Source organism: Euprymna scolopes, chromosome 42 (genome assembly GCF_053919585.1).
Source record: "Euprymna scolopes isolate OS-2025 chromosome 42, ASM5391958v1, whole genome shotgun sequence".
NCBI classification, from domain to species: domain Eukaryota; kingdom Metazoa; phylum Mollusca; class Cephalopoda; order Sepiida; family Sepiolidae; genus Euprymna; species Euprymna scolopes.
Window position 1 is genome coordinate 54,971,990 of NC_136523.1, and position 11,797 is coordinate 54,983,786.

General features: G+C 34.0%; 1 protein-coding gene across 1 annotated transcript in view; it reads left to right on the forward strand.

Moving 5' to 3' along the window:
* LOC145267216 (uncharacterized) overlaps positions 1-11,797 on the forward strand; it is a 176,663-nt gene that overhangs the window by 101,999 nt on the left and 62,867 nt on the right. The gene's annotated exons all lie outside the window — the stretch shown is intronic.

Below are 11,797 nucleotides of genomic sequence, written 5' to 3' on the forward strand. Positions count from 1 at the left end.
GTTTCAGTTTTACCGTATTGAACGGTGTAGTATTGCGCCGTCAGATGTACTATTGTAATGTAAAGAACACGCAGAAAGGGTTGTAATCAACTGAATTCCTTCTAGTACACTGACAAAAGAGTGCCACGTTCAAGTGGAAAAGGAGAAAACTGTTATGCAAAATTTGTGTCGAGAATTGTCTAAAGTTCCGATTTGTTTTTTGGCTTTCACTTTAATAATATTTATGAGGTGATTTATTTGACACAATATGATTCAACTAAAAAAATAAATAAAAGCTAACGTTAATTAAGATTAAAGTTAAGATGTTATTGTGGACCGTCAGCGCTTTAAAAAAAACTTGTTAAACTTTGTGACATATTTCCATTCTATGGAGGTCAGGCGCGAACGAACACCCAATAATTTTATTATACAATATTTCTTCAAACTGAAACATAATTATCGAAGTATACTTACGCAAATAGATATTAAAAGTCTTTGTTAAACTTTGTGCCATATTTCCATGGAGGACAGGCGCGAACGCAGACCCCACAATTGTAATGTAGCATCCATATGTAAGTTGAAACATACGTGTCAAAATATTCTCATGTATATCTATATCAAAATCCTTTGTAAACGTTTATTTTTTTTTTCATTTTTTATTTCTATACTTTGGTGGCCAGGCGCGAACGCAGACCCCACAATTTTTATGAATCGCCGTTCTGCCGGATTAAACATACCTATTCCTGATCCTTGATACATCTTCTATCATTATATGTAATCAGTTTTTAAAAATAGTCAACCATATAGGAGCCTATTCGTGACCCCCCCCCCACAGACGTTCAGTTTTATATTATATATATAAGACAGGAGGGAAGGAGGGAGATAGATAAAGGGAACGAGACGAAGGGAGAGATATTGAGAGAGAACGTGAGTGTGAGGTCTGAGACAGAGAAAGATAAAACTAGTATGCCGTTAAAAAGAAGGGGGAGTTCTCTTTCTCTTTCATTGTATCTCCTATATATATATACAGTGATGATCATATTTATTGGCACGGTAAAATAAAAGTTAAATTTTGTCTAATAAATTCTAAAAAAGGGATTAAATTAAAGAAAATAACAAAGTATATTATGTATTTTTAACTGGCCTTTCCGATGCAGCAATCGGATTTTAGAAAAAATAAATAACAAAGGAACAAAAACATAATTGCAAAAAACCCTTGTTCAAAATTATTGGCACGGTTTATTTAATAATCAATTGTATAGCCTTTGGCTTTGATTACCTTCCTCAGTCGCTTTTCATAGTTTACAACCAAGTTGTTGCACTCTTCAGTAGTAATTTTAGCCCACTCTTCCTGACAATAATCCTCCAATTGAATAAGATTCTTAGGCTTCCTTTGCATTACCCTCAATTTTAATGTTCTCCATAAATTTGCAATTGGATTAAGGTCTGGGATTTGTGATGCCCACTCCAAAACATTAATATGATTGTCCTCAAGCCATTTCTTAGTCAGTTTAGCCGAATGCTTTGGGTCATTATCTTGCATGAACCACCAACGACGACCAAGTGAGAGCTCTTTAGCAGAGTCTTTCAGGTTTTCATCCAATATTTTAACATAATCTTCTTTTTTTATGCTACCTGTGACCTTAACAAGTCGCCCTGGTCCAGAGGCAGCAAAGGATCCCCAAAACATCAAACTGCCTCCACCGTGCTTCACTGTGGGTATGGTGTTCTTAGGCAGGAAAGCTTCGCCAGATTTTCTGTAAATATAAGACACTTTATTATGGCCAAATAACTCTATTTTCGCTTCGTCAGTCCATAGAACACGTTTCCAGAATGCAACATCTTTATCAATATGATGTTTTGCAAAGGCTAGCCTTGCTTTCAGGTGCATAGGCTTCAATAAAGGAGTCTTTCTCGGACGACATGCTTTTACACCAGCTCTCTTCAAAACTCTACCAACTGTATGTCGAGATACATTCACTCCAGAGGTGCTCTATTCATCAACAATCTCCCCAACAGAGATCCTTGGGGTTTGTTTTACTTGTCGAACAATTTTCCGTTCATCTCTTCGGGAAAGAATCCTTTTTCTCCCTCTACCCTCTAAACTCATAACGTGGCCTTGCGATTTGAACTTGTTTATTATGGCTCTAACAGTGGATTTGGGAAGGTTTAGCTTCTTTGAAATCTTATCATAGCCCTCCCAATTGGTATGGCATGCTACAACAAGCTTCCTGACCTCTTCGCTGTGTTCCTTGGTTTTAACCATGGCGATTGAAAATTATAATTTAGTCACTTATAATAGTTTAAATAAATCGCTATCTAAAAATTATCTGAAAAAAAATATTCACTGAATTAGCGTTAAACAAGCATAATATGGCTATAAAAAAGTTCAGAAAGCACGTAAACCGGAAATTAATTGATATTATACTGATACTAAAAGAAAAACAAAGCCGTGCCAATAATTTTGAACAAGGGTTTTTTGCAATTATGTTTGTTGTTCCTTTGTTATTTATTTTTCTAAAATCCGATTGCTGCATCGGAAAGGCCAGTTAAAAATACATAATATACTTTGTTATTTTCTTTAATTTAATCCCTTTTTTAGAATTTATTAGACAAAATTTAACTTTTATTTTACCGTGCCAATAAATATGATCATCACTGTATATATATATATATATATATATATATATATATATATATATATATAAATATATATATATATATATATATATATATATATAAAAGGTAAAGCTAAAAGCCAAGAACAATGCGAGATTTTTTTTTATATAGAGTAAAATTAAATGAAAACAAAAGAAATACATTTCTTTTTTTGTTGTTTGTTTTTTCTTTTTCACACAAATTTTAACTCTAAACAACAGTCATTTTTTCTGTTGTATTCAATGGTGTTATAAATCTCAATATATTTCAGACCTGTTAGTCCTTTTTCAAGAGAAGACAGCGGAAGAGGGTTCAAAATTGGAAAAGCAGCCGCAGAGTTTGCCACGTGATACCGCGAAATATAGAACAAAAAATGACGTTAGGAGAACGTTAAAATAAATCAGTTGGTGTTTGAAATACTTGTTGCGTTTGTGAATCAAGGGAGATGACTATTCAAGCAAGGGTTTATTTGTTTGTTGTTTTTATTATTATTTTAATTATTGTTTTTCTTATGTTTTAAACTTATATTATAAAAGCGGAACTCAATTCCAGTCTATTGTTTAGTGTGGGACTATTTTTTGAAATAATTAAAGATTCGAGGATACGAAGTTGACCTACGTTTCTTGAAGAAGCAAGAATGTTGATGTGAAAATCTGGTTCTGAATTAATGCAAGTGCGAATATGTTTATAGAACGACGAAGCAGTAGTGTTTAAGTGCTCTTTAATGCGGTGGTGAAGCAATCTGGTAGTGCTTCTGATGTAAGATGCACTGCATTTAGCGCATTGTAGGTCGTAAACAACGTGGTTTTTAAAGCATAAACCTGTGTGTGATATTGGGCAATTAGAGAGTGAACAAGGGGAAGGTGTATGCGATGGATGTTTTCGGTTGAGCTGTTGTCTTAAAGTAGATCCAGTGTGGATGAGTTGAATGTTCAGTCCCTCGCTGCGGAAGGCTTTTCGGATTGAAGATGAGATTTTGTCACTGAGGAAGGGTAGTTTTAGAAAACAATTGTTAGAGAAGGGTCGGGTGTTGCGTTTTTTCTTTTTAAGTGAGGATAGGATCGTATAAGGGTAGCTGTTTAGTGAGAGGGTCTGTAGGAAATTGTTAGTGTGTGTATGTTTGTCGGAGATGTTAGTGCATTTGTCTTGCATGTGCGTAGTTTAGTTTGTCCTTGAGAGGTAGTGCAGATTCGAAATGTACGAAGAGGCGTTTGCTGGCGGGTTTTCTGTAGAATTCAGTGCATATGGCACCTTTTTTTTTTGTATTTTAAAATCAAGTAGAGAAAGAGATTCAGAAGAGTCTGGGTGTTCTATAGTAAATTTTAAGTTTGGGTCGCCGTTATTGAATTTGTGGAAAATGTTAATAGCTTCTTCGCGGGAGTATGTGATAATGAAAATGTCATCGATATATCTAGTAAAAAGGAGAAAAGAGTAGCAGGTACTAAGGGTGTGTCTTTCGAGTTTGTCCATATAAGCAATGGCAAGAATACCGGATAGAATGGAGCCCATGGGTAGTCCAGATACTTGTTTGAACGTGTTTTGTAGGAAAGTAAAGTAAGTGTTGTCTACTATAATACGGAGGAGTTGTAAGAGATCTCCTGGAGTAATTCCGAAGTATTGTGGGTTTTTAGATGCTATAATGTCTGCCATGAGATTGATGGCTGGATGTGCAGGAATGCAGGTGTATAAAGAAACGACGTCTAGGCTAAATTGGTATCTGTATAGTTTGAGTAGATGGTGTGGTAGATCGTTGAGTCTGTTAATTACTTGGTTGGAACTACTAACATGGGATGGGAAGGTAGAGAGTAGAGGTTTAAGTAGGCGGGATATTAACCAAGAGATTTTATAAAGGGGACCGTTAACGCTTGAAACAATGGGTCTGATCTGTGTGTGTGTGCTATTTTTGTGGGTTTTAATAAGGTGATAAAAGGTAGGTAATTCGCTGTATTAAGTAATAAAATTTAGTCTGTGTTGTTTTGGGAGATCTCTTTTAAAACAAATTTGAGACCATGTCTTGTTAATGTTGTTCTCAATACGAGCAGCAGTGATATTATGTGCTGCTCGTATTGAGAACAACCCTTCTCTAACCATTGTTTTCTAAAACTACCCTTCCTCAGTGACAAAATCTCATCTTCAATCCGAAAAGCCTTCCGCAGCGAGGGACTGAACATTCAACTCATCCACACTGGATCTACTTTAAGACAACAGCTCAACCGAAAACATCCATCGCATACACCTTCCCCTTGTTCACTCTCTAATTGCCCAATATCACACACAGGTTTATGCTTTAAGAACCACGTTGTTTACGACCTACAATGCGCTAAATGCAGTGCATCTTACATCGGAAGCACTACAAGATTGCTTCACCACCGCATTAAAGAGCACTTAAACACTACTGCTTCGTCGTTCTATAAACATATTCGCACTTGCATTAATTCAGAACCAGATTTTCACATCAACATTTTTGCTTCTTCAAGAAACGTAATTCAACTTCGTATCCTCGAATCTTTAATTATTTCAAAAATACTCCCACACTAAACAATAGACTGGAATTGAGTTCCGCTTTTATAATATAAGTTTAAAACATAAGAAAACAATAATTAAAATAATAATAAAAAACAAAAAAAACCCTTGCTTGAATAGTCATCTCCCTTGATTCACAAACGCAACAAGTATTTCAAACACCAACTGATTTATTTTAACGTTCTCCTAACGTCATTTTTTGTTCTATATTTCGCGGTATCACGTGGCAAACTCTGCGGCTGCTTTTCCAATTTTGAACACTCTTCCGCTGTCTTCTCTTGAAAAAGGACTAATAGGTCTGAAATATATTGAGATTTATAACACCATTGAATACAACAGAAAAAAATGACTGTTGTTTAGAGTTAAAATTTGTGTGAAAAAGAAAAAACAAACAACAAAAAAAGAAATGTATTTCTTTTGTTTTCATTTAATTTTACTCTATATAAAAAAAAATCTCGCATTGTTCTTGGCTTTTAATTTTACCTTATAATTTTCTTCAACAATTCTTCAAGCAAACTACAATCTACTTATATATATATATATATATATATATATATATATATATATATATATATGTAGTCTTTGAAGTGTTTAACCTCTAAAACTATACAAAAAATATAATTTTTTTATCATTCGTTAGAAAACCATCTAGTCAGTAAGTCATTCAATCACCTGCAATCACTGCATCACACTGCTCTAGAATTTACCATAGCACTATTAATTTATTTTTTTAAACGGATCATCATTTTGCTTAACATTAAACACTATACATATATATATATATATATATATATATATATATATATATATATATATATATATATATATACAAAATGTAAAAGAAAAAAGTCATAAAGGGATAGCGATAATCATAGATATAGACATATTTGTACGTTGAGAAAAACAAAGAGAAAGACGTAGAAAATATACAGAAAGAAAAATATGGATAAATAGTAGTAAAATAACATTGTGTATATTTGCTCGGTCTATATGCCTGTATCTGTTTCTATCTTTAAACACATACACACACACAGATATATATATATATATATATATATATATATATATATATATATATATATGTACACACATTTTTATTCAAATTTATTTAACCCTACTTTTATACATCCTTTTATTAAGGAGGTCTATATAACATCACCAAAAGACCGTCAATCCATGAAAATAATCGGTATCAACACACTGGTAGTTTTTGTTTTCATACGAAGGATTTTATTACATTAAGAGAGAGCCTTATCTTATAGAATTAAATTAACCCCACTTTTTACCGATAGCGACTTTCATATGTATTTATACAGACATAAAATATGAATATATATATATATATATATATATATATATTTATATATATATATATATATATATATATACTTATTTATGTATATATATTTATGTATATATGTACATATAAATACATATATATATTTATATACATAAATTTGTAAGACATTTAAAAATCACAGGACATTATACTTAATTGACATTCATATTATTTCAATTACTGCGTGTTGCACGTGTTTTATTGTATGCCGTACACACAATAACTTATCACAGACTTTTATTTATGTTCATCGAAAGAAAAATGTAGTTTTTTTGTGCGTGTTTTCTCCTTGTTTCAAAAATGAAAATTTAAATTTGCAACAAATTTGAAAAGTTAAAAGAAAATAAGCATGCGAAATACCAAAAACCCCTATTCTTATATTTAAAAAAAAGACATTGAAAACATACGGATATTAATTAATCAACAATTCCAATTCCAATGCAACGTATATATATATATATATATATATACACACACACACACACATATATATATATATATATATATATATATATATATATATATATATATATATATATATATATATATATATATATATATAAAGACAAACGAAAGGGGAGGAGCGTGAGAGAAATTTATGCGTTTTTCAATATCCCCTTACCTTTAAAGATATATCTGATTTGATTGTGCGAATTGATAGAAAGATGGATTGTAAGATGAATGTCAAATATGGAACACGTAAGACCGTAATATCAATATCGATGCTGGGAAATATAAAATAATGCCATCAGAGCAATAAAATGAAATACACCAAAACAAAATAGTGAAATAGAAATTTACTGATTGGTTAAATTTTCATCGACCGAATTATTTTCTACGCTGCGAAATAATCTGTGGATTTCTTGTTTGGTTTTGTGTAGAATTTTCCTTCGCCGCGGGCTTAACGGGTCACAGAGCAGTAGTTAGGGGAATGAGGAAAATCGATGGAACGCGCCTGTAATAGCACCAAAAGGAGTAAAAAATACATATACATTTGGATGGAGACGCTTCAAAAAGTGTGTAGGTTCTGGAGTAGTCCCCTTGTAAAAAAACATGTTTTACGATCGACAACTGTTGCAAGGAGGCAGCTTTTAGTAAACTCTGTCTGCAAGTTAACGCTGACCTCTTTTTTTTTTTAATATATAAGCATTTTCTATAATATAAATCTCAACTCTCTGTTTAGATATGTGTATGTTTGTGTGTATGTTTGTATGTCTCTCAAAAACTTTCTAGCCAGGCGACGGATTTTCACGAGATCGGTATCGTTTTTAATCTCGACCCATCGAACGACAAAGCTCGAAAAATTGTCTAAAAACAATAATTCCTAAACCTTTAACTGGACACTTTTCTACAGGAAGAGGTCGCTTTTTACGTCTGTATTTTCTTAAGTAATCTACTCTTTCGATTGTCTAGTCTTAATTTAAACCAACGCCACGTCCATATTGGCGATGGGCACAACAGCGAACGCGTCATTTTTTTTTTTTACTTTCCTTTTCTCCTTGGCGGTATAGGTTCGAGCCTGCCTGATCTCGCTCGTTGAACACTGTGTCACTTTCAGACATGATAAAAGGCTCTTTACGCTCTCATAGTTTGTATTCAACTAGTCAAATAGTAGATGGTCTGAAAAAATCACAGGGAAAGGGAGTCATGTAATATTTGCTTGTGCGACAATTTTATCGTTTCCTACCGTATTATTTACGAAAGGCGATACTGTAAATATACAAGTTGTTATCCGACCTAACGCAAACGAGAATAAACCATCCAGATTAATTACGCGATCTCCACTTCTTAATAATACATTTAGACGATATTTATGAAAAGGAAAAGTCTACTGTTATATACGGAAATCCCAAGCTAATAGGTTTGAAGCCAGATAGTTATCCACATTACATTTACAGTTTTGTACTAAAGGAAAATGAAGCATAGGATAAATTAAGATGGAAATACTATAGGGAAACACTGTTCTTGTCATCCTTACATATTGCTTTCTCTTATTTATATATTGCATTTCGCTTACTAATTCTTTTATACTTCTGCCGGCATTACATTTTCGCTATTTTCCGACCATCTTTAACATTCAAATATTATGGGTGCACTGTTACGAGTAAGACAACATATATCATTGCTATGGTATTACATACACTATCTAAAGGAAGTCGACGTTATAAAGAGTAATATACAAAGAGGCTATAAAGATATACACTGAAATATGGGCCAATAATCGTATTACCCTACACTTGTAAATGTGTAAAATGATGTAGGTTCACTTCACTTCATAGTTACAATGCAGACAGCTGAAACATATAGAATCGAAATAATAGAAAGAAGCAATCCATAAATTGATTGACCTTTGGAAATAGTTATGTCTTATTGGATACGATATACAAGGCTGTTATTATCGGTCAATTAAGCATGTACTTTTTCAAGAGATAAATAGCCAACGATCTTATAGTGGCCTGATACTGCGGTCTATGCTAAATGCTTATTATATTATCCCTATACTTAAATATAAAAAAACAGTTCTTGAGTGTTTGGGTGTGTCAGTGTGTATGCATTCGTTTAATGTCTACTCCAAAGCAGCGGGACTGATTTTTTTTGTAAATTTCATAGACATGGACTTTATATCTTTAGCAGTACTCTTAAATAAGTTTTTTTTATCGGAATGTTTTCGATAGGTACAGAAAATCGATAATCAAAGAAAAAATCGATTAAAAGAACAGTCCGATTTTTTCTAGTGTTGATGGTTCTGAATATGATCTTAAATATATCTTATTGTGAGGCGCCAGCTTGCGGGATTTGGGGTGTGTGAAGCCACCCTTTAATTGCCATTGCTCCCAGGTCCACTCTGACCCGGAGTGGTAGTACTTTTTAGGGTCCCAATTATGGGTTAAATAGAAATTTACTTAAAAAAATTCTATTAAAAAAACTTTTCTTTAACATCACTGGATTAAGCATTAAATAGCCTGAAAACTTCGATATGCCGAAAGACAAAAACAACCGACCAACCTAATGTTTACACGATTATAAAGCCTAGCGCAATAAGTGTGCTTAAAGTTATAATTATAACACAAGCAGAGTAGTCAAGCGTATAAATCAACAGTAGATTCCTTGAAAAGACAGAGGCGATTTCGTAATGAATGTGTCCAGATTTTTTTTTTATTTTATTGCATTTTCACCTCAAACAAGGCCCAGTTACACTTTTATGTATAGGTACTATTTGGGAAATAATTGCAGGGACACTATGTAGGGAGTCCGGCAGCAAGATGCATGTTTGCATTATACTTGAACGCTTGCATATCTACAATCAGAAAAGCAGGAACCCGGAAGGATTCCAAAGTGTTAAAGTAAAAGGCTTTATGGTAGCTGTGACCTCTACTGTGTAGGTGTGTGATTTTGCTGCTTGTTCGGTTTGTTGGGGATATTTATGTCGACGGGTGTACAAGGGGTTGTAGTTCATCGAAGGATTTAGCATTAAAATACATAGAAAACAGGTAGAGGAATGCAGTGTTGCGTCGATGAGACTAAGTCTGAAGCTTAACGGACAGTTCCTGACCTATTAGGTTACCGACTCTCTTTTGAACCCTGTTCAAGTTTAAAAGGTTAGTAGCAGATTCACGAGCCCGAATGTGATTACAGTACTCCATAATTAAGCAGCTGGTGGTAGTGTAGACGTTCATCATGCTTGCAGCGTAATAACGTTTAAGCATGAGAGAGAGTGTCTAACCTCCTCGTCGTAGCCGCGTCGATGGGCTTGGTATATCTGTTCCATGTGAACGTTAAGCCGAGGATTTTAAACGAAGTACTTTCAGCTAATGTATCATTATGAATACCTATTGGTGGTTGAAAAGCATTCTTGTAATAATTACAGGGAACAACCTTACTCTTTGCAGCAGTAACTCTTTCCACCCAGTTTTGTCCACATTCCATTACGGACTGGGCATCTTCCTCTAAGATTTTTACAATTGTCTTTGGTATGAGTTCATTTGATTTCGCCTCATGTCTTTATGCAGCGTGAGGTCATCAGCAAAGAGTCTCATTTAAGATACGATTATATCAGGGAAGTAATTTATGAAGGTTCAATGATCGACTCATTCCGTACACTATCATTCATTTCATATTGTTTTTACTTACACCTATCGAGGATTTACTTATGTTAAGTATTTGTCCAGTAATACTATATTATCTGATTTTTCACAATTGAACACAAGACAGACCTTGCGAAAAGTCTTAACTTAGCTACTCTTCCACTTACCCCTGCTTTAGGCAGTTCATGGAATATACGTTCAGAGATAAACATTAGGATATTTGTAGTAGAATGGGTTTGACTTAATCCATATTGCGAATCGCTCAGAAGCTTTTCAACTCTAAGGTGGAAGAAAAAATGCTTGATTAATTATTGACTCAAATATTTTCGAGAAAGTACGAAGGAAGCTTATTGATCGATAATTTAATGAGTCAGTTCTTTTTTTTCGCCAGAATTCTTTAAAACGTATACCAAAGCAACAGTTTTCCAGCAGTCAGAAAAGGAAAGCTCGTTAAGGCATTTATTGGTTAGTTTGGAGAGAACTGAAGCAACCTCAGCAGATCTTTTCTTAATGGTACCGATTGGTTACACATGTTTTTGAGATAGCTAATTGATTTTTTTTGTTTAGATACCAGGCACATGAGAAAGAGTGATTTTCAGATTATTTAATATGGTGTCCGTCAGCAAAAGAATTTTCAGGGAGGTAGTGATTTGGTGTTTATAATGTACAGTTTTAGGCAAACGGACTGGCTAGCATTCTAGTCTTCTTATTTACCCTGCAACCAACCCCATCCTTGTTGTATAGTGGGGGGATTGTTGATTATTTATTATTTACTACACTGTTGTAGATTTTCCATAGATCACGAATGCCTAATTCCTGCGCTTGAAGATATTTTCTGGTGTTTTCGGCGAATGGTCCCTTATCTGTCGCTATTTCTTTCTTACAATTACTTGCAGTTTCCGTAAACGTTTGTCTCTTTGTACTGGGGTTATGTCAGATAACTCTGCAGTAGGCATGCTGTCTTTGAGAAATGACAGCTGAGCAAGTAGAAGTAAACCATTGGAGAGGTGTAGATTTGATGTCGAACTTTCGTGTGGGGGCATTTCCTCCAATTTCCACTTTGAGCAATTCAGTGGTCTCATTTGCGCTTTGTTCTGCATTTCCTCGTGTGGCATCTCTAAAGCGATCCCTGAAGGCTTCCCAGTCAGTCTTCTTATAGTATCTTGTCGTTCTAAACAATATCTGTTGAGCATTTGGTCAAGAATTTAGGGTA